Source organism: Pyrus communis, chromosome 12 (assembly GCF_041283825.1).
Source record: "Pyrus communis isolate YQ-2024b chromosome 12, ASM4128382v1, whole genome shotgun sequence".
In the NCBI taxonomy this organism is placed as follows: domain Eukaryota; kingdom Viridiplantae; phylum Streptophyta; class Magnoliopsida; order Rosales; family Rosaceae; genus Pyrus; species Pyrus communis.
In genome coordinates, this window is record NC_142576.1 from 1,336,125 (window position 1) to 1,356,448 (window position 20,324).

The following is a 20,324-nucleotide window of genomic DNA, read 5'->3' on the forward strand; positions in this document are numbered from 1 at the left end:
TATCATGGTGTTTGTATCACTGGTTATGCTTTGAGATTTAGCCGTGGCAAAAGGGAGCAACTAGCAACAAGCCTTGGTGCAGTGCTAAATTTGTAGGGCCTGTTAGTACATGTTGGCTCGTATCCGAGTACTCTTTTGCAGGGCTCGTATTAGTACGAGAGATTCTTGTGTGCAGATGCCTGCATAGGGCGGCAGACTTGATGAGGTGGGTGAAATGTGTGGGGTTGGGTGTGACCAAATACGAGGATTTCCCTCTTTTTTGAGAAGGGACGGACCACTGACATGGCAAGAGGGTCAAATCCAAGAATTTCTCCTTGACTACACCCAACTTAAAATTTAAGAAAACTAAACAAAACATGAAATACAAGACTCATAACGATCATGGTCCAAAGAACCTTTATTGTTTTCTAATGTAACTTATATGTTAATCTTATGGAAGTCAGTTGGCTTAAAAAATGCCACCATTTTTCCCTAGGTCATAAACAATCAAGAAATTGGACTGAGCAAAGTTTCCATTAATACCATGATCCCAAGGGACACTTTGCATTGCAAAGTAAAAATTCTTAGCTCATTTCGAAAGAGCTTTTAAAATGGTTGAAAGCGTTTTTGATGAAAATGTATTTGGAATCAATTTTCAATAAAAATGCAAGTAAATCCTGATAAAACATTTGAAGTGCTTCATACACGAATCACATAATCGTTTGGTGGAATGAATGCTTGTATTGGTGTTATACTTCACATCAGCACCATCAAAAGTGCACAATCAGTATTGGCCCTTTCAGATTAGTCTTGCTCTTGTAGCAAAGCTGAGTTCCCAAACATGGACAATTTCCAATTGGTGTCATCGGAATCTGACTCCTTACTTCCGCCACCAAACAATCATAAAAATCTTGCGAATTAGGGTTGGAGGCGACACGCCCCGATCACGATATTCCCCGAATACCAAGGTAGGTACATGCTGGCCGACATCCAAGGATGACGAAAGCCATTTATTGAATGCAAATGCTAAGAAAAAGAAATAAATAAGACTTATAAATTTAAATATAATGAATACGCATTTAAGGAACGTGTGCAAACCTACCCTGATATTCGGGGAATATCGAGATTAAGGCGTGACAGAAGGTGTGCCAGTGTCCTTGAACATGTTGGCTTTTGAAACATTGCCTGAAGAACTAAAAGGCACACTAATCCCTTTTAGGCTTACAAAATATGGAGTCTTGTCTTCTTTGGTAACCAAAGGCGTCGAAACCACACCGTCTAATGGAAGGAAGAATGGGAGGATCGGTAGCTTCATACCAATCCTTCCCTTCTTCAAAATATGGAGTCTTGTCATCTTCGAAGGCGTTGAAACCACACCGTCCCAATTACTTCACTACCTTTCCCAAGACTGAGGTATGTTTATGGTAATCGCCTTTTTCGCCAATACCCCCTGGGTCATCGAACCGCCTCCAAACGCATAAATGTAACTGCAAGAGTGTTGAGGTGAACATGTGCCCGTGCTATTTGTATGGCACTCTTGTGCTTCACAAGGTTTGTATGTTCAGGACTTTTTCGGTTTGAACTTCGGTTTTTCGTTTCCACCTGCTTTGGTGGCTGCTGTATCACCTATCCCACCGTCCCAAGAAATCTGCTTTGCCCTATTCAGGCTACTACAGAAGGAACCATCCCAGTGGATCAAATGAGTATGAACTGGATTCCATATAATCTCATTGATGGCGTTCCTGATCACGTTCAATATTTGTCCCGGGTTTCACTGATAGGGCTCCTTTGATGGAACGAATGGAGAAGGCGGACGAAGACAGTGTCCTAAGGAGACTTGATTATTACGTGCCTTATGTGTTTAAACCCAAAGTGGAGAAGAAGTTGTTTGCTGATACTGAAGTGCAACTATTGCTTCAATGAGAACCAAATCCGCTGCTTCAGTGTACATTTATGTGGAAAAAAAAATGTGGACAGGTTGGCGGACGAGATAATTGAATATGAGGATCGTTATCTGCAGACTGAAAGGATGCCTCCATGGTGTTTGTCCAGGACAAAGTAGGCAAAAAGAAGAGATGCAAGCAGGAGGAAGAGCCACAGGCAAAAAGTGTAAGGGATGAGTGAGGAAACTAAATGGGCACTTGCAAATATGAGGCTTTACAAGTAGTACAAACACCCGGCGCTCCTCAGTTCATGAAGTCCCAACAGATCAACAGGTACTTCAAAAATGCTCATGAGGTTCTGTGACCATTCATTTTGAAAATCCTCGCTTGGCTAGTTTGTCAGCTTCTCTATTATTTGCTTGCTCAATTCAAACAGTAGCGTTCTAGGATTCATACAACCAATTCCACTTAGTGGGGCAAGGTTTGGTTGTTAACAAATTCAATTAAACTAATTATCTCGTAACCAAGCAGAGAAGTACACAACAAAACGTATCCACTAAACCAAAAACAGGTTAGGTTCAGAGAAAATTTGATCAAGCAAGCCTCCGGTAACCCTAATGAACACAAATTATAGTATATAAAAATACAACTGAGCGAAAGAAACTATTTCACAGCAATAAAAAATTTATTCTCAACTTGGACTTCACATCAAATTATTCAGGGAGTACCAACATTTAATACCAGGATTTGTCAACCGGCCTTTTCTACTCAAATTCAAGGCTATCCAATTTCTCGTGCGTGCCCTCCTTTGAAACTCTCTTTCTGCTGCTTCCAATACTACACGTCATCTTTCTGATCTTAGTCTTGACACGTTTAATGTACTCAATATGTCCCTGGTATGATCCTCATTCTTTTCAACATGTACATCATCCAGTTTGGAGTTAGAACTTAGAGGCACTCCTATTCCCACCGTAAACTTTCCTACTACTTTTGATCTTCATCTTTGCGCGATGAATGTATTCAGAAAATATATCATCGGTATCCAGTTCTGATTTCTGAGCCTCTGACATGGGTTTTTGATCATCATTATCTTTCTTAGCTTTCTGAGATTGGGTTGACGGTGAAGGATTTGGAGTATGGAAGGCAGGGACACGGTCTTGTTGGCGGTGTGTGAAAGAAACCAGCTGGGAGAAACATATTGGGCTAAGGTTCTTCATAAAGTAGACTTTTTCATATTTTTCTGAGTGATATGATGTGTGGGATCATATTCCTACACACAATGCGTCCTTATCTCCACAAATACAGAATCTAGCAAGCACATTAGACGTGATGAGATTTTAGATGCTTTCCAACAGTTTTATACTACATGTTCATATGTACGAATCTGCTAATTATGTGATGCTTACCGAACAACAACAACCAAGCTTAATCCTACTAAGTGAGGTCGGCTGTATGAATCCTAGAATGTCAATGCGTTCGATTTTGTGCAATATGTCTTCCATTAGTTCCAAGTCTTCTTAGGTTTTTTTCTCTACCCCTTTTCACTAAGCCTCTGTCTTATAATCGCAGCGGAAAAATGTAATGATTCCACTAATTATAAATAAATTGAAAGCTCGAAATAATGATTTACTTTGGGTGGAAAATTATTCTGGGAGAATCTTAAACTAGCCTAAAGTCAAGAAGAATTCACTTTCTTCATTGAAGTCAAGATGCTTCCTTTGGTGATGCTTCCCGGGTGCTGAATCAATGGTGTTGAAAAATAAGTCTCCTAGGTGGCATGAGCAGCTACAATTCTGGTGCCTTAACTTTAGAGGACGTGTTACAGTGGCTTCTGTTAAAAATTTCCAGCTTGTGGCAACTGTTGATCGGTCCCACAATGTTTCGACTGAATAGCAAGATAGGGTAATTGTCACATCCCGGTCGGGGTTCACCACATCCCGGTCCACTCCATTACCTTAACACGATATTGTTCGCTTTGAACCCTGATCACGCCTTCACGGTTTTATTTTTGAGAATTCAGACGAGAACTTTCTAGTGGGTCACCCATCATGAGAGTGTTCTCGCGCTACTCGCTTAACTTCGGAGTTCCGATGAAACTTGAAGCCAGTGAGCTCCCAAAAGACCTCGTGTTAGGTAGGGATGAGAATATACATATAAGAATCACTCCCTGGGCAATGTGGATCTTACAATAATCCTACAGTCTGGAAAGATTGGAAAAGATGTCTTCACCTTGGATTGTCGCTACCCACTGTCCTGTTTGCGTTTGCAATCTGCTTGAGCAGCTTCGACACGACCAAACCAGCTTGTGAATGTAACACTTGGTTGTGATCGTCATTTGCTGAACTTCGTTCTTTAATTTCGAACCATATTCATGTTCTACGTACAAGTTCTTCATTCTCGATCATGTAATTCTGAAAATCACAGCTATTTCAATCAATTCAATTTTCTCATGGCTGCCACAAAAAAATAAAAAATAAAAAAATCTAATACCAAATTGCAGACTAACAAAGATCTTGAATTAACAACTGTGGCTGAAAATTATAACGGTAAAGTGAAATTTCGAATACCTACATTTTAAATGACAATAATTTCTTTTAGGAAGAACCGAAACTACCAACGATGATACAGCTTAAGCATTCAAACAAACTAGGAACCATAGTATTTAGAACAGAAACTGAAATTGCAAGCAATGATACAGCTAAAGTATTCGAACAAACTAGGTAGATAATCACTGGAATCACCAACACATTCCTTATTAATCAAGAGTTTAAGCAGAACCATAGACATAAATATAGAAACTGTCATTGGAGATCGAGATCCTCTAAGCAAACTGTAAAGCTCCCTTGTATATTTTCACTCTACTAATTGCTCTTGTTTGAAGGAGATAACCTTTCTGCTTCCAATACTTGATGTCTTTCTGATCCTCATCTTCACACGATTTATATAATCTGAAAACGTATCTTTCACGTCGTCTTCATTTTTTGAATCATATCCATCACCTGTTGATCCAGAGGCAATATTTTCCATACCAACATTGGATACAGCTCTGATCTTAATTTTTGTGCGACTAATGTAGTCGGAAAATGCATCATTGTCACCCAGATTTTCTGTCCCCTTTGCTTTTTTAAGTTGTGCCTCTACTTTTGGATTAGCACTGGTGTGACTCAGCTCGACAAGAACCTTTGTTGGCGGAGGCATCTTTTCCTTGGTCTTGCTTTCCTCCTGTACGGCTGAAACATGAGCCGTTGCTGCCATTTTACAAATTGGGCAAGGAGAACTGAAGATTTTCTTGCAGAAACACTTGGATTTTGAGCTATGCTGACTCTTTGCCATTGGTTTTCAAGACATCGAAATGAACAAGCTTGTCGTAAGTTTAGGATTGCAAGTTTAGAAGATGAAGTAATGAGAAATGTTGAGAGCATGCATATATAAGTCCTTGTGATCCTTGCTCGAAAACTAAAGATATATGCAGAAATGGATGGGAAAACTTTGGCTGAAATAGTCAAATTCCTCTCAAAGGAGTACTTAATGATTTCTTCAAATGAAGTGATATGTGGGATCATATTCCCAGCATTCTCCACCCCTAATTAATGAAGTGGAATCCAGCAAGCGCAGCCAATTACATGTTCCAAATTCTCTAGGCATTATATTGTACAGAAGACACCGGCTTTGTTCTGAATAAAATGAACTTAAAGATTTAGATTTAACGCACTGAGATGGAAATCGTACAGCCCATAAAGTGAAATCTTGAATAACAAACAGAAGGAACCACCATATTATTTAGAAGAGCACAGAAATTACAAGTAAATGATACAGTAATTAAGCATAAAAACAAACTAGGAAGATAATCACTACAATCACACACAGCCCTTACTAAGTTTTTCACATCAAGACTTTAAGTATAGCCACTATCATTATTTTATACAAACGTTAAATCTCCCTTGTTTAATTTCACTCTCCTTAATTACTCTCGTTTGAAGGAAAAAATCTTTCTACTTCCAATGCTTGATGTCTTTCTGATCCTCATCTTCGCACGATTTATATAATCGGAAAATGCGTCTTTTGAATCGTCTTCTTTCTTTGTATCATATCCATCATCTCTTGATCTGGAGGCAATCTTCTCCATTCTAACGTTGGACATAGCTTGGATCCTAAGTCTTGTGCGATTAATGTAGTCAGAAAATGCATCATTGTAACCCAGACTTATTGTCCTACTTGCTTTCGTAATTTGTGGCACTAGTTTGGACTTTCGCTTCTCAACTTTTGAACTAGCCTTGGCATGACTCGGCTCAGCAAGAACCTTCTTTGGTGGAGTCATATTTCCTTTATTCTCGTTTTTCTCCAGCTTTGAAGCATGAATTGGTGCTGCTGCCAATTTGCAAATGGGGCAAGGAGAACTGAAGATGTGCTTGCACAAACACTTGGAGTTTGAGCTATGCTGACTTTTTCCCATTTGGTTTTTAGGAGAAGAAATAATTTGATAGCTTAATGAAGAATGGCAGAAGTATTTTTCACTGGCTTTAATGAAAAGATGAGAGACCTTGAGCTTATTTGTAAGATGGGTGGAGAAGTTAGGTATGTTGGGAGCATATTGTTGCGATCCTTGCTCGAAAACTAAAAATATATGCAGAAATAATGAAGGGGAAACATTGTCTAAAATAGTAAAAAATTCTTCATCAAGGAGATCTATTTTATTTTTTCAAATGAACTAGTGATATATGGGATCGTATTCCCACTTGTTTTACGCCTAATTTCTTTAAGTGGAAGGGCACCCTATTACTACTGGTTTCCAAATTCTCTAGGCATTATTTGTAAACAAGCTAGAATATTTAGATGTTTTATCGTCTGAATGGAATCCGGCAAAATCTGTAGCTTAGCTGGATTTATTTTATGTTCTTTCGTTCAATAAGCGCGCACAAAAATGGAGATGCATATGCAGTTCAAAGAGGGATTTGTTTACACACTAGCCCAGTTACAGAACATTTTCCTGAGGATGGTATTGGAGGAAATGTATATATGTTGCACCAAGCTGTAGCTTTTATTACACTGGATTGGTTTTTGCAATCATAATCAAGTCTTTCCTTTTATCCAAAACTTGTCATCTGATTCCTTCCTTTTTGAAGTTAATAAAAGTCATGACTACTTTTCGGAAGTCTTTAACTTCAGTTACATTTTCCTGCATCACATGATTTCTACGAATATTGAAGATCCCTAAGGGAATAAACAGACTAGTTCTTCTTCTTTTTCAAGTCATTACTTTGAGTTTTTGTTTTTCTGTTTTTGTATGTTAGAAATTAAATTGAGCAAGCTTGTATACTAAGTTTAGGAGATGAAGTAATGAGAAATCTCGAGAGCTAGTTCTTGCGATCCTTGCTCGAAAACTGAAAAATATGCACAGAAATGAAGGGAAAACCACTTTGGCTGAATAGTAAAAAATTGCTCATAAAGGAGCAATTTCTTCAATTGAAGTGGTGTATGGGAATCATATTCCCAGCTTCTTAGCCAGAAACTCTTCATAAAAGTAGGATCCAGCAAGCGCGTACAAACCAGAATATTATTTAGATGTTTTATTGCCTGAATGGAGTCAAACCTACATATGTAGCTTAGGTTGGATTTGCTTTCTATATCTCGGTCCCCAATTAGCACGTACAAAAATAGAGATGCAGAAGCACTTCATGGTTGAGCTCTTTCCAAACATCCATCTTTGCTTAGCTAGCCATGCAAAGGAGTCTCGCCTTTTAAATTATAGCCTTTCGAAGAGGTAAAGAAACAGATGCCAATTGTCAAGGACTTGGTGAAAAATTACCTGTCTGAAGCTTGCTGCAGTGCATATAAGTCACTTCTAGGAAGTCTCTCTCCACTTCAGTGAAGAAATGCATGCAGTCGCATTTTCCTGAATCACGTGATTTATATGCATATTAAAGTTCCCTAATTAAGTGGGTAAACTGATGAGATCTTTTTACATTCTAACTCACTGTTACCTGCATTCGCTAAGATTGCTAGAAAAATAGCAGATTTATAATAGCACATGGACTCTACAAACACATGAAAAAAGAATGATTTAATATTATTGACTGAGAAATACATACATGACAATTCAACAACATCACATAACTTGTTTATCTGGGAGGTAAATATGAGAAAGAATTAAAGAGGGAGAACACAATCCATGAACATGATTGCAATCACCACCACACACATGTGGTTGTAGAATTTGAGTCTCCTACTTCTTAAAGGATGTTGTTTCTGCTTCCGATGCTGGATGTCTTTCTAATCTTAAACTTAGAGCGATTGACAAATTCCGTAAACATTTCATATCCATTATCGTCTTGCTTTGTTTCATAAACACCATCTGCTATGGATGCAACCTTCTCGAGACCAGCATTGGAGGTCGTAGCTCTGATCTTATATTTTGTGCGGTTTATGTAGTCAGAAAATGCATCATTGTCTTCCATTCTCATCTCTACCTCGTGCACTTGTGCCGTTCTAGTCTGCGCAGCTTCAGCTCCAGACACATTGGCTAGTTTGACCTGGATATTATTCGAATAGCGAGTATGATCATGGCTCGGAAGTGAAGTGTTTGGAGCAGTAGAGGCGGGAAATTCGAAATGCTTGCGGCGTGCTTGCTGTTTTGCTTGACTATTTCCCATTGATATATGTAAGAAATTTGAAAACTGAGCAAGTTTTGAAAATGCGTGACGGAACTACAGAAAAACAACGATTAGTGTAGGAAAAGATGCGGTGGCTAAAGACAATTTCTAAGGTTAAGTTGTAATTGAAAGCTAGAGATAGAGGTCGATATTTATAGTCTGCATGAATGAAAGTCTAAGGAGATAGTTCCTTTATGTGGAAAGTTATTGATTTTTCTGCAGAATTGAAGGGAGAAGTTTGGCTTAGATTCCTAATGAAGGAAGAACTTTCTCAATATTTTTTTCTAAAGGATGTGATGTTTGGAAACTATTCCCACGTTATTTCGGCTCCAATTTTCTAAGGTTTTGAAATTAAATCCTGCTTTAAACACAACTAATTAATACAGCACTAAGCCGCTAGCAAAGCAAAGTAGCAATTGAAAAGGATTATGCAATTAATATGTTGGCCAGCTATTTATTAACATTATATCAAAGCTTAATTAATTAATTAATTAGCTTCCAAAAGCAATGAAAAGTTGATGCAGAAAAGATAGAGAATCTTGGATGGTACTTGAAAAATGAAACTTTGGCACATGCAGAAACCCTCGCCCTTCCAAATTGGCGACCTTGGATATTAATATTCCATTGTTTAATAGTTCAAAATCTTAAACAAGCAGGATGAATTTCTGGTGGGAAACAACCAAACTATTCAATGTATTCATCTGCTAAATCACACAAAGAAAATTGTGGTGATGTTCAAGACGACGGAAGTCCAATGGCTATGTTATATGATCCCTGCTATTATTTTATTTTATTGGATTTTTCTTTTTTTCCAATGTGAATTCAATAATAAATAAAAAAAATACTTCTGGGTTATTTTATTAATAGCATGGTTTATTACATTTTGGCTAAACTACACTTTATCTTCTCAGGTTTGGAGTCTATTGCAACCTTATACAATATTTTTAAAACATTTCACTCTCACTATTTTATTTCAATACAATACATCCATTAGGTTTTCCATTCAATCCTCCATTAAAAATTGACATGACAGTAGACATCATGCTGCCACATTAGCTTTTAATGGAGGATTGGATGAAAAATCTAATGGAGGTATTATATTGAAATAAAATTGTAGTTGATGTATGGCAGTGAAGTGTTTTGAAAATGTATGAGGTTGCAATAGACTCCAAACCTGAGATTATAAAGTGTAAATTACCCTTACATTTTTATCAAAATCAGCTAGTGTTTCTAATCAGTTTAGTGAAATTCTGCATTTATACATTATTTTAATTTAGGAAATTTTCGGCAAAAAAAAAAAAAAAAAAATTTAGGAAAACTAACTTATTTTCTAATTTTTGTGGTATTTTTGCATCATTAAACTTTTTAAAATTCATTCAATACATTACGTGTAATGCTAGCTACCTTCTCATCTTGCATTTTCCTTTGTACCTTCCCCACTCATTATATGTCATGTGGAAAGGTAGCCAGCATTTCCAGGCATTACAAAGATGCTAAGGTTGTCGCAACTCCATTTTGACTAACTTGCTAGTATTTTTTTTATCAATTCTTTTATTTGTCAACTAGGTGTAGCGGAAGGGTTGCTTCTTTGTGACCAAAAGATCACGGTTTTGAGTTATGGAAACAACCTCTTTGCAAAGTAAGAATAGGGTAATGTACGATAGAAGTTCCTCCCCTAATCCTCGTAAAGCGGAGCCTTGTTGGCTTGTGTCACCCTTTTTAGACTCAATAGATGATAAAAATTCATATTCTAACATAACCTTGCAAATACTCGACATCGTATTTCAACATAAAACATATCTTCATGTGATTTTCCAGATGCATTTTTTTGTACTTTTTCTTCCATGCTAGTATGCTACATGTGCTAAAACTGTAACGGATATCTCCTGAACGCATCAACTGGAAAACAATGTGCCAAACTACTAATAAGAGCATGTCCATTAAATTTGTTGTTCTCAACAAACAATATCTACTAAATGAGTAAATTCTGTGATCTAGAAAACGCATGGAAAATTGTGAAAGGGCAAAAGACATTTTAACTTTATTCTACAGAGAAGATTTTCTTTCTAGAAAGATGTTTTCCAAGTAACCGTATGCCAATCATCGTGTCATTACTCCTTTAGGAAACCTTACAGTAGCAGTCCTAAGATGGAACCTACAAGCTATCATCTTAGAGAGCAATTGTCACCCTCTCATGGATGGATCTCCTCATCTCTGTCCTATGATTTATAGGCGTATGTATTAAAGATACCTAATTAAGTGGGTAAACTGATGAGATATTTTTTCATTCTAACATCATCGTTACCTGCATTCGCTAAGATTGCTCGAAAACAGCATATTTAGAATGGGATCCAGAAACACATGAAAAAAGATTGATTTAATATTATTGACTGAGAAATACATACACGTTGTATTATCAACAACATTACATAACCTGTGTATCCAGGACGTAAATATGATAAAGAATTAAAGAGGGAGAGCACAATCCATAAACATGCCGGTAATCACCAGAACACATATGGTTGCAGAATTTGAGTCTCCTACTTCTTAAAGGAGATGTTGTTTCTACTTCCGATGCTGGATGTATTTCTAATCTTAAACTTAGAGCGATTGACAAAATCCGTAAACATTTCATATGCATTATCTTCTTGCTTTGTTTCATAAACTCCATTTGCTAATGAAGGAAGAACTTCTTTCTCATTATTTTTTTCTTTCTAAAGGATGACATGTTTGGAAAATATTCTCACGATATTTCAGCTCCAATTGTCCTTGGTTTTGAAATTAAAATCCTGCTTTAAACACAACTTATATATATATATATATACAGCACCAAACAACTAGCATTTGAAGGGATTATGTATTATGTTGGCCAGCTATTTATTAACATTATATCAAAGCATAATTAATTAATTAGCTTCCAAAAGCAATGAAAAGTTTAGGCAAAAAGCATAGAGAATCTAGTATGGTAAGAATGAAACTTTGGCACATACAGAAACCCTAGCTCTTCCAAATTGGCGACCTTTAAAAATAATTATGAATATGCTAATATAATAATCCATTGTTTTTATAGTTCAAATTGTAAAACAAGCATCATGGATTTCTGGTGGGAAACAACCAACCTATTTAATGTATTCATCTACCAAATAACACAAGGATAATAAGCAATCCAACTTGATTTTACTAAAAACATTTCCTTGAAAATACGCCAAAACTATAATGTCCTTCTGTACCTTTCACAAAATCTGTAAGAAATATTTGCACCAAAAAATCTGTAAAACAATAATCACCGTTTTTAATCAATTTTGCGAAATTCTACGATAGCAGTCTTTTTGTGGAGAAGTTCAAGATGACGGAAAGGCTATGTTATGAGCCATACTATTTTTTTATTGGATTTTTCTTTTTCCAGTTGGAATTTGATAAAAAAAATACTTTTGGGTTATTTCATTAATCGCTTGGTTTATTACATTTTTCTCAAAATCAATGAGTGTTTTTAATCAGTTTAGCGAAGTTCTGCATACACCATATTGTAATTTAATTAGGAAAACTAAACTTATTTTGTAATTTTTTGTGGTATTTTTGCGTCACTAAACTTTTTAAAATTCATTCAAGACATTATGAGGAATGTGAGCTACCTTCTCTTGTACGTTCCTCACTCACTATATGCTGTGTAGAAAGGTAGATAGCATTCTCCACATTTTGCAAAGATGTACTTGCTAGAATTTTCGTATCGATTCTTTTATCTTTCAACTTTAAAATTTTGTATTAAAAAAAAAAAAAAATCCTATATAGACTCAACAAGTGGTAAAATTTCGAATTTTAACAAAAATTGCAAAAACTCATCGTATTTCAACATAAAAATATTTTATTGTGTTCAACATAAAACATATTTTATTGTCATTTTCCAGTTGCATTCATTTTTGTACTTTTTCTTCCATGCTAGTTGCTATGTGCTAAGACTGTAATGGCTTCTCCTGAATGCATCAACAGGAACACAATGTGCCAAGCTACTAATAAGAGCATATCCATTAATTAAGAACAACACGAATTCAAAAACCCTACGGTTAACCAGCCTACCGAAAATCTGACATTTACTAGTTCAAAGTCAAAGTTTCAAAAGTGAACCCACCGTACAACGATACAACTGCCCTAAAGAAACTAGTCTGTCATTGACCAATTCACATGGTTTAGTGTATTACTGCGTGTCCTTGACTACATGGAGAGATGCATACAGTAATACACTGAACCATAAGTGGCATAGTTGTTATTGTGCGGGCAAAGATTTCTCTAGAGAATAATCTTCGGACCTCAGCATAGCTTCCCAAGGGATTGGCACTTTGGATGTGTAGTCGGGCTCTTTCTTGTTGATGTGCTATAAGAAGATGACAAAGTTAGCTCTGAAATGTGCCTTTGTGGGGTCTTAGGTGTAGACCTTGAGACTCGCAATCAAAACTAACCAAGTGCTAGACGTGCAATTGCTATCTCAATATAGCAGATGTAGAACAAGAGTGTTTTTAGTCGATTAATTGCACCCCAAGTTACTCGGACTTTTTGTTATCAAAGGATTGTCGTGGATGGGTTAAGTCCACATTACGTTCTTTTTCTTGCTTTGTAAATAAGGGCTTTTAATTCATAGTCTTGTATGTTCAAATGAAGGAAGTCTATGCACCTTTAAGCCATTTAAGTGGTTCTTGATTGATTTTAATAATGACATATCCATCAAACTAACCAGATCCATATGCAATTGGAACTCTTAAGATAGGAAAACTGATGGAAATAACTTGAATACATACTGGAGAATGCATTAAGTAATAGATCTACAAATTTAGAAAACAAACAAAGAGCCTCGGGCAAGATTTCACCTTGTCTAGCAAGGTTGAACCTCTTGCAATCGCTTCTTTTTGAATTAACAGGGGTTTGTGTGCTAAAAAGGGATGGATGGTAAACAAGTTTACACAAGGGAATCGATATCACGCCACTGAGAGAGATAGCAGAGCTTTAAACTGGACAAGAGATAGCTTGTCGCTTAAAATAACTGAATCTGGGTTGATTTCAATTTTTGGATGCAAATCTGGCTTGAGAGCAGAGTTTGTGTAACAATTCGTCCCGGTTTTATCAGAACGAATGAGGTATTTTCGTGAAATTTGCACCTTGGGCTAGATATTTCTCTTTTAAAATTGTTTTTGGGTCTTAATAGGTGTGCCCAAGGGGCCCACCTTTTGTTTGTTGTTCCCTGGGTCCAAGCCTTTCACCTCTCTCTCTTCTCTGCTTCTCCCCGAGCTTTCTCTATGTCTCATTTCTATCTCTCTCCCTCTTGGTGCTCTTCTCTCCGACATGAACACACACACGCACCCATACATATATGCACACAACCATCACGAGGACTTCACCATCATCTTCATCCTCTGAGCTTCATCTTTCTCTCCCTCACCTTCAGTATCCATGTCGACACTGCGCACAATCACTGTGCACAAGATCTTCGATAAGGTAAGTGCAAAGAACACCTAAATCTCCTTATATCGTGCTTATTATTTTGTTTAGGTAGTATTTGAGTTGTTGTGGTACGGTTTAAACACCAAAATAACTCGGGAAAACGTTTTCGAGATTTTCCAGCAAGGTCCGACGGCTTTTGAGCCAATTTCCAGTCAAACACGACGAGTTGGCCAGTGTGAAAGGTATCAATCTCTTCATCTCCCTAAGTACTACAACTTTCCTTTTTGAATCACCCAATTTCGTTGAGTATTGAAGAAGTTATCTCCATTTGAATCTTATCCAGTTTCTAACAACCTCGGAGGCTTTCGAGGTGTTTTCCGGCCAAACCACGGTGAATTAGATGTCGTACGAGGTACCATTCTTTTCATCTTGTCGAGTACTACAACATTCATTTTTGTCTCACTCAATTTCGTTGAGTTTTGACAAAGTTATAGATGTTTATAGTTAGCTTAGTTTTCTGACGAAAAACCTCAAATTCCGGTGTTCTTCTACGGTTAGCTCTGGTGAGCAGCAACCACACTAGGCCTTTAGGCCTTTAGCGCTGGCCCTCTTTACTAACCCAAGCTCTTTAGAATTCGGGCCTTAGGCCCATTATCCTTTTAAACCCAACCCAAATCCTTTAATCTATTTATATTTATTTATTTAGTTTTATAAAAACCCAAATGGCTGCTGGGCCAAGCCTTCAGCTTAAGGTCCATTAGGACCAAACCCAAAACCCTTAGAGGCTTAGGCCTTCGGGCCTTTGCATTTAAGCCCAAACCCCAGGGCCTCCAGCCCGTTAACCCCTTGAAGCCCAAACCCAATAACCTTTTTATTTTCATTTATCTTAAAACCCTAAACCTTTTTCCCCTTTTGGGCCGGGCCTTAAGCCCAAAACCCTTTGGACCCAAGCCCAAAGCTCAAGCCCAACTCAGATCCAACCCAAGCCTAGACCCATTAACTTTGACCAGGTCAACGGTCAGCGTTGACTTTGACCATCAATGTTGACTTTAACCGTTGACTTTTTCGGTTTCCTTCTGGGACCCATCCTAGGCTAATTTCGACGTCCTAAATCCGTTTCTAATGTCCGTTTTTCCAAATTAAGTCGTTTGAGTAGAGTTTGATTAAATGTACCATTTATGTGCTTAGGGGCAATTATTTGTGGCATTTCCATCTTTGCTAGTTGAGTGGCTCTTCGGCAGCAAAGTACTGCGAGAGAACCCCTTCTAAAAATGCATGTTTTGATAGTATAAATGCATACATAGAAAAGCATGATTTAACAATTATGTTCTATGAAACGCTTTGAGATAACATGCTTATTGAGGCTAGATTGAATTATTACTATTTTTTCTATAACCCGGTTCTTTATAGAATATCTGATGAATGACGATATACTATTTAGAAAATGTTTAGAACACCTCTTTATAGTATAGATGATGGATGACTTTATACTATGAAGTTGCCCTTCAAATAAATGTATGTTCAATGGTTTTGTACTTACCTAGTGATCTCTATTCCGTTACGGGACGAGGGATAGATTTCGGTATATCCTGAGCGACGGTTATGGTGTTGACATAGGGCCTTAAGTGTTTTTCCTTTGGCTATTAGCACAAAGACGGGGAGCTGGCACGGGGCCGGAGGGTAATTTTCCTCTGACTGTTTGCTCAGAGGCGGGGAGCTAGCATGGGGCCTGGAGGGATATTGGACATTCACTAGTGATTATTATCTATACGAGATATGTTTTGAGACATTGCACAGCATGCTAGGTTGAGGAAAACCTATTTTTATCATGTTATATGTGTTCATAAAACCTGGGAGTTAGTATGTTGATAACTATTTTATTATATATATATATATATATATATATATATATATATATATTAACTTGGTCCACTCATGTTTATTTTGCGCCCCCTTCAGGACTTAGAATCGAGGCATACAATCTCGGCGTTAAGGCACTTCCGCATCGGCATCTTCGAGTCCTCTCGGTGTAGGATCCATCCTTTGTTTCATTCAATTTTATATTATTTCTTTTAATGTTCTAATTAGTTGTATGCTTTGAATACGTTCTTTAAATGCATATTCATTATTCTTTTATATTTATAAGTCTTATCTACCCCTTGTTTTCAGCATTTGCACTCAATAAATGGCTTTTGTCACCCTCGGGTGTCAACCAGCACACGCCTATCTTGGTATTCGGGGAATATCGAGAACGGGGCATGTCAGTTTGTATGTTTGTTTGTTTAATTGGTTGAGTATCTTTGTCTCTGTGACCTCTTCCTCCCTTTATAGGCCAATTAGCCCGACTGCTGTGACTTTGCTTTTGCCCGAAAGCATCTAAAGGGTAGTGAGTCAGCAGCCTTTTACTTGGAATGCCACTAGAAAGTGTTATTTGGCTAGTAGTAGGTTAGTCTTCATCACTTATCTCTTCAATGGTAAGCACGTGACTTGTATTTGGCTAAGAAGGCTTCAATTTGCCTTTGGGCTTGGTGCTGAGCTTCGGGCAAGTCCACTTTTAGTTGGCATCATTGGGCTTTCCTTCATTCAAATCCAATGTTTAAATATTAACCCAAACAGTTATATTATAACCTTGGTCCACAGAACCAGGAGTTGGTATCGACTGCGGTGCTCCAGCATCTGCCATGAAAGTCTGCAAACCAACCACAAAGCATTGTCAAGGTCTCTGTACTATCCAACCAACCAACAAATGCTGCGGTGCTCCAGCATCTGCTATGCTAACTCTTTCCCATTAATATGTTAGAAATTAAATTGATAGCAAGCTTGTACTAAGTTTAAGAGATGAGGTAAAGAGAAATCTCGAGAGCATGTCCTTGCGATCCTTGGTCGAAAACGTAAAGATACACACAGAAATGAAGGGAAAACCACTTTGGCTGAATAGTAAAAAATTGCTCTTAAGGGAGAAATTTCTTCAATTGAAGTGATGTATGGGAATCATATTCCCAGCTTCTTAGCCCATAATTTTTTCATAAAAGTGGGATCCAGCAAGTGCGTGCCAACTAGAATATTATTTAGATGCTTTATTGCCTGAATTGAATCAACCCTGCATATGTAACTTATGTTGGATTTGTTTTGTTTTATCTCGGTCCAATTAGCGCGTACAAAAATTGAGATGCAGAAGCACTTCATGGTTGAGCTTTTTCCAAACATCTATCTTCGCTTAGCTAGCTATGCAAAAGAGTCTCGCCTTTTAAACTATCGCCTTTCGAAGAGGTAAAGAAACAGATTCCAATTGTCAAGGACTTTGCGAAACGTTACCTGTGTGAAGCTTGCTGCAATGCATATAAGTCACACTTTTAGCACATGGGCTCTAGAAACACATGAAAAAGAATGATTCGATATCGACTGAGAAATACTTAGAGGACAATTCAACAACATTACATAACTTGTGTATCCAGGACGTAAATATGATAAAGAATTAAAGAGGGAGAACACAATCCATAAACATGCCGGCATTCACCAGAACACATATGGTTGCAGAATTTGAGTCTCCTACTTCTTAAAGGAGATGTTGTTTCTACTTCCGATGCTGGATGTCTTTCTAATCTTAAACTTAGAGTGGTTGACAAAATCCGTAAACATTTCATACTCATTATCTTCTTGCTTTGTTTCATAAACACCATCTGCTATGGATGCATCATTCTCGGGATTAATATTGGAGGTCGCAGCTCTGATCTTAAATTTCGTGCGGTTAATGTAGTCAGAAAATGCATCATTGTCTTCCAAATTCATCTCTCCCTTTTGCACTTGGGCCGTTCCAATCTGCGCATCTTCAGCTCCAGACGCATTAGTTGGTTTGACCTGGATACTATTCGAATAGCGAGTATGATCATGGCTCAGATGTGAAGTGTTTGGAGAATGAGAGGCCGGAAATTCGAAATGCTTGCGGCGTTCTTGCTGTTTTGCTTCACTATTTCCCATTGATATATGTAAGAAATTCGAAGTCGGAGCAAGTTTTGGAAAGATGAACGACGGAACTACCGAAAAACAAAGGATTAGTGACAGAAAAGATGTGGTGACTGTAGCCAATTTCTAATGTTAAGTTGTAATTGAAAGCTAGAGAGGTCGATATTTATAGTCTGCATGCATGAATGAAAATTTAAGGAGAAAGTTCTTTGTGTGGACAATAATTGATTTTTCTGCATAAATAAAGGGAGAAGCTTGATTTAGATTCCTAATGAAGGAAGAACTTCTTTCTCATTATTTTTTTTATTAAGGATGTGACGTTTGGAAAATATTCTCACGTTATTTCAGCTCCAATTGTCTTTGGGTTTGAAATTAAAATCCTGCTTCAAACACAACTAATATATACAGCACTAAGCAGCTAGCATTTGAAGGAATAATGTAATATGTTGGCCAACTATTTATTAACATTATATCAAAGCTTAACTAATTAGTTAGCTTCCAAAAGAAATGAAAAGTTTAGGCAAAAACCACAGAGAATCTAGGATGGTGACTTGAAGAATGAAACTTTTGCACATACAGAAACCCTAGCTCTTCCAAATTGGCAACCTTAAAAAATAATGATGAATACTAATATAATAATCCATTGTTTTTATAGTCCAAAGTCTAAAACAAGCACCATGGATCTGTGGTGGGAAACAACCAACCTATTCAATGTGTTCATGTGACATTCCACATCGCCCAGGGAAGTGATCCTTAAATGTATATTCTCATCCCTACCTAGCACGAGGCCTTTTGGGAGCTCACTGGCTTCGGGTTCCATAGGAACTCCGAAGTTAAGCGAGTAGTGCGCGAGAGCATTCCCAGGATGGGTGACCCATCGGGAAGTTCTCGTGTGAGTTCCCAGAAACAAAACCGTGAAGGCGTGGTCGGGGCCCAAAGCGGACAATATCGTGTTATGGTGGTGGATCGGGCCCGGGAAGTGATCCGCCCCGGGCCGGGATGTGACAATTTGGTATCAGAGCCTAACCCTGGTCGCGTGTGTGCCGACGAGGACGTCGGGCCCCTAAGGGGGGTGGATTGTGACATCCCACATCGCCCAGGGGAGTGATCCTTAAATGTATATTCCCATCCCTACCTAGCACGAGGCCTTTTGGGAGCTCACTGGCTTCGGGTTCCGTAGGAACTCCAAAGTTAAGCGAGAAGGGGGCTAGAGCAATCCCATGATGGGTGACCCACTGGGAAGTTGCTCGTGAGTTCCCAGAAACAAAACCGTGAGGGCGTGGTCGGAGCCCAAAGCGGACAATATCGTGCTACGGTGGTGGAGCGGGCCCGGGATGTGGTGGGGGCCTGGGCCGGGATGTGACATTGGTATCAGAGCCAATCCCTGGCCGGAAATGTGCCGACGAGGACGTCAGGCCCCTAAGGGGGGTGGATTGTGACATCCCATATCGCCCAGGGAAGTGATCCTTAAATGTATATTCTCATCCCTACCTAGCACGAGGCCTTTTGGGAGCTCACTGGCTTCGGGTTCCATAGGAACTCCGAAGTTAAGCAAGTAGTGCGCGAGAGCATTCCCAGGATGGGTGACCCATCGGGAAGTTCTCGTGTGAGTTCCCAGAAACAAAACCATGAGGGCGTGGTCGGGGCCCAAAGCGGACAATATCGTGCTACGGTGGTGGAGCGGGCCCGGGATGTGGTGGGGGCTCGGGCCGGGATGTGACATTGGTATCAGAGCCAATCCCTGGCCGGAAATGTGCCGACGAGGACGTCGGGCCCCTAAGGGGGGTGGATTGTGACATCCCACATCGCCCAGGGAAGTGATCCTTAAATGTATATTCTCATCCCTACCTAGCACGAGGCCTTTTGGGAGCTCACTGGCTTCGGGTTCCATAGGAACTCTGAAGTTAAGCGAGTAGTGCGCGAGAGCATTCCCAGGATGGGTGACCCATCGGGAAGTTCTCGTGTGAGTTCCCAGAAACAAAACCGTGAGGGCGTGGTCGGGGCCCAAAGCGGACAATATCGTGCTACGGTGGTGGAGCGGGCCCAGGATGTGGTGGGGGCCCGGGCCGGGATGTGACAGTTCATATACCAAATAACACAAGGAATATTATGAAAGGAAAATAAGCATTCCAAGGAGAAAGGCAAGAGGGAAGCGAGCAATTTTGTTTGCCACTAACATAATCATGGTTAGATAATTTATTTTTATTTCTTTTTTACAACCACTTTCCATATGTACATACCCGCTTTTGCTAGTTGCATTTTCAAAAAGGATAATGCTAGGCATATAATTTGCAAACAAAATTATGTGTCATCAATAGGAAATAAGCACGTTATCAACATTTAAGTAATAATCCAATAATCAACCACGTCACTTGGTTCAAACATTTAGTCTCCCTAATATTACCTATTTGTTCATCAC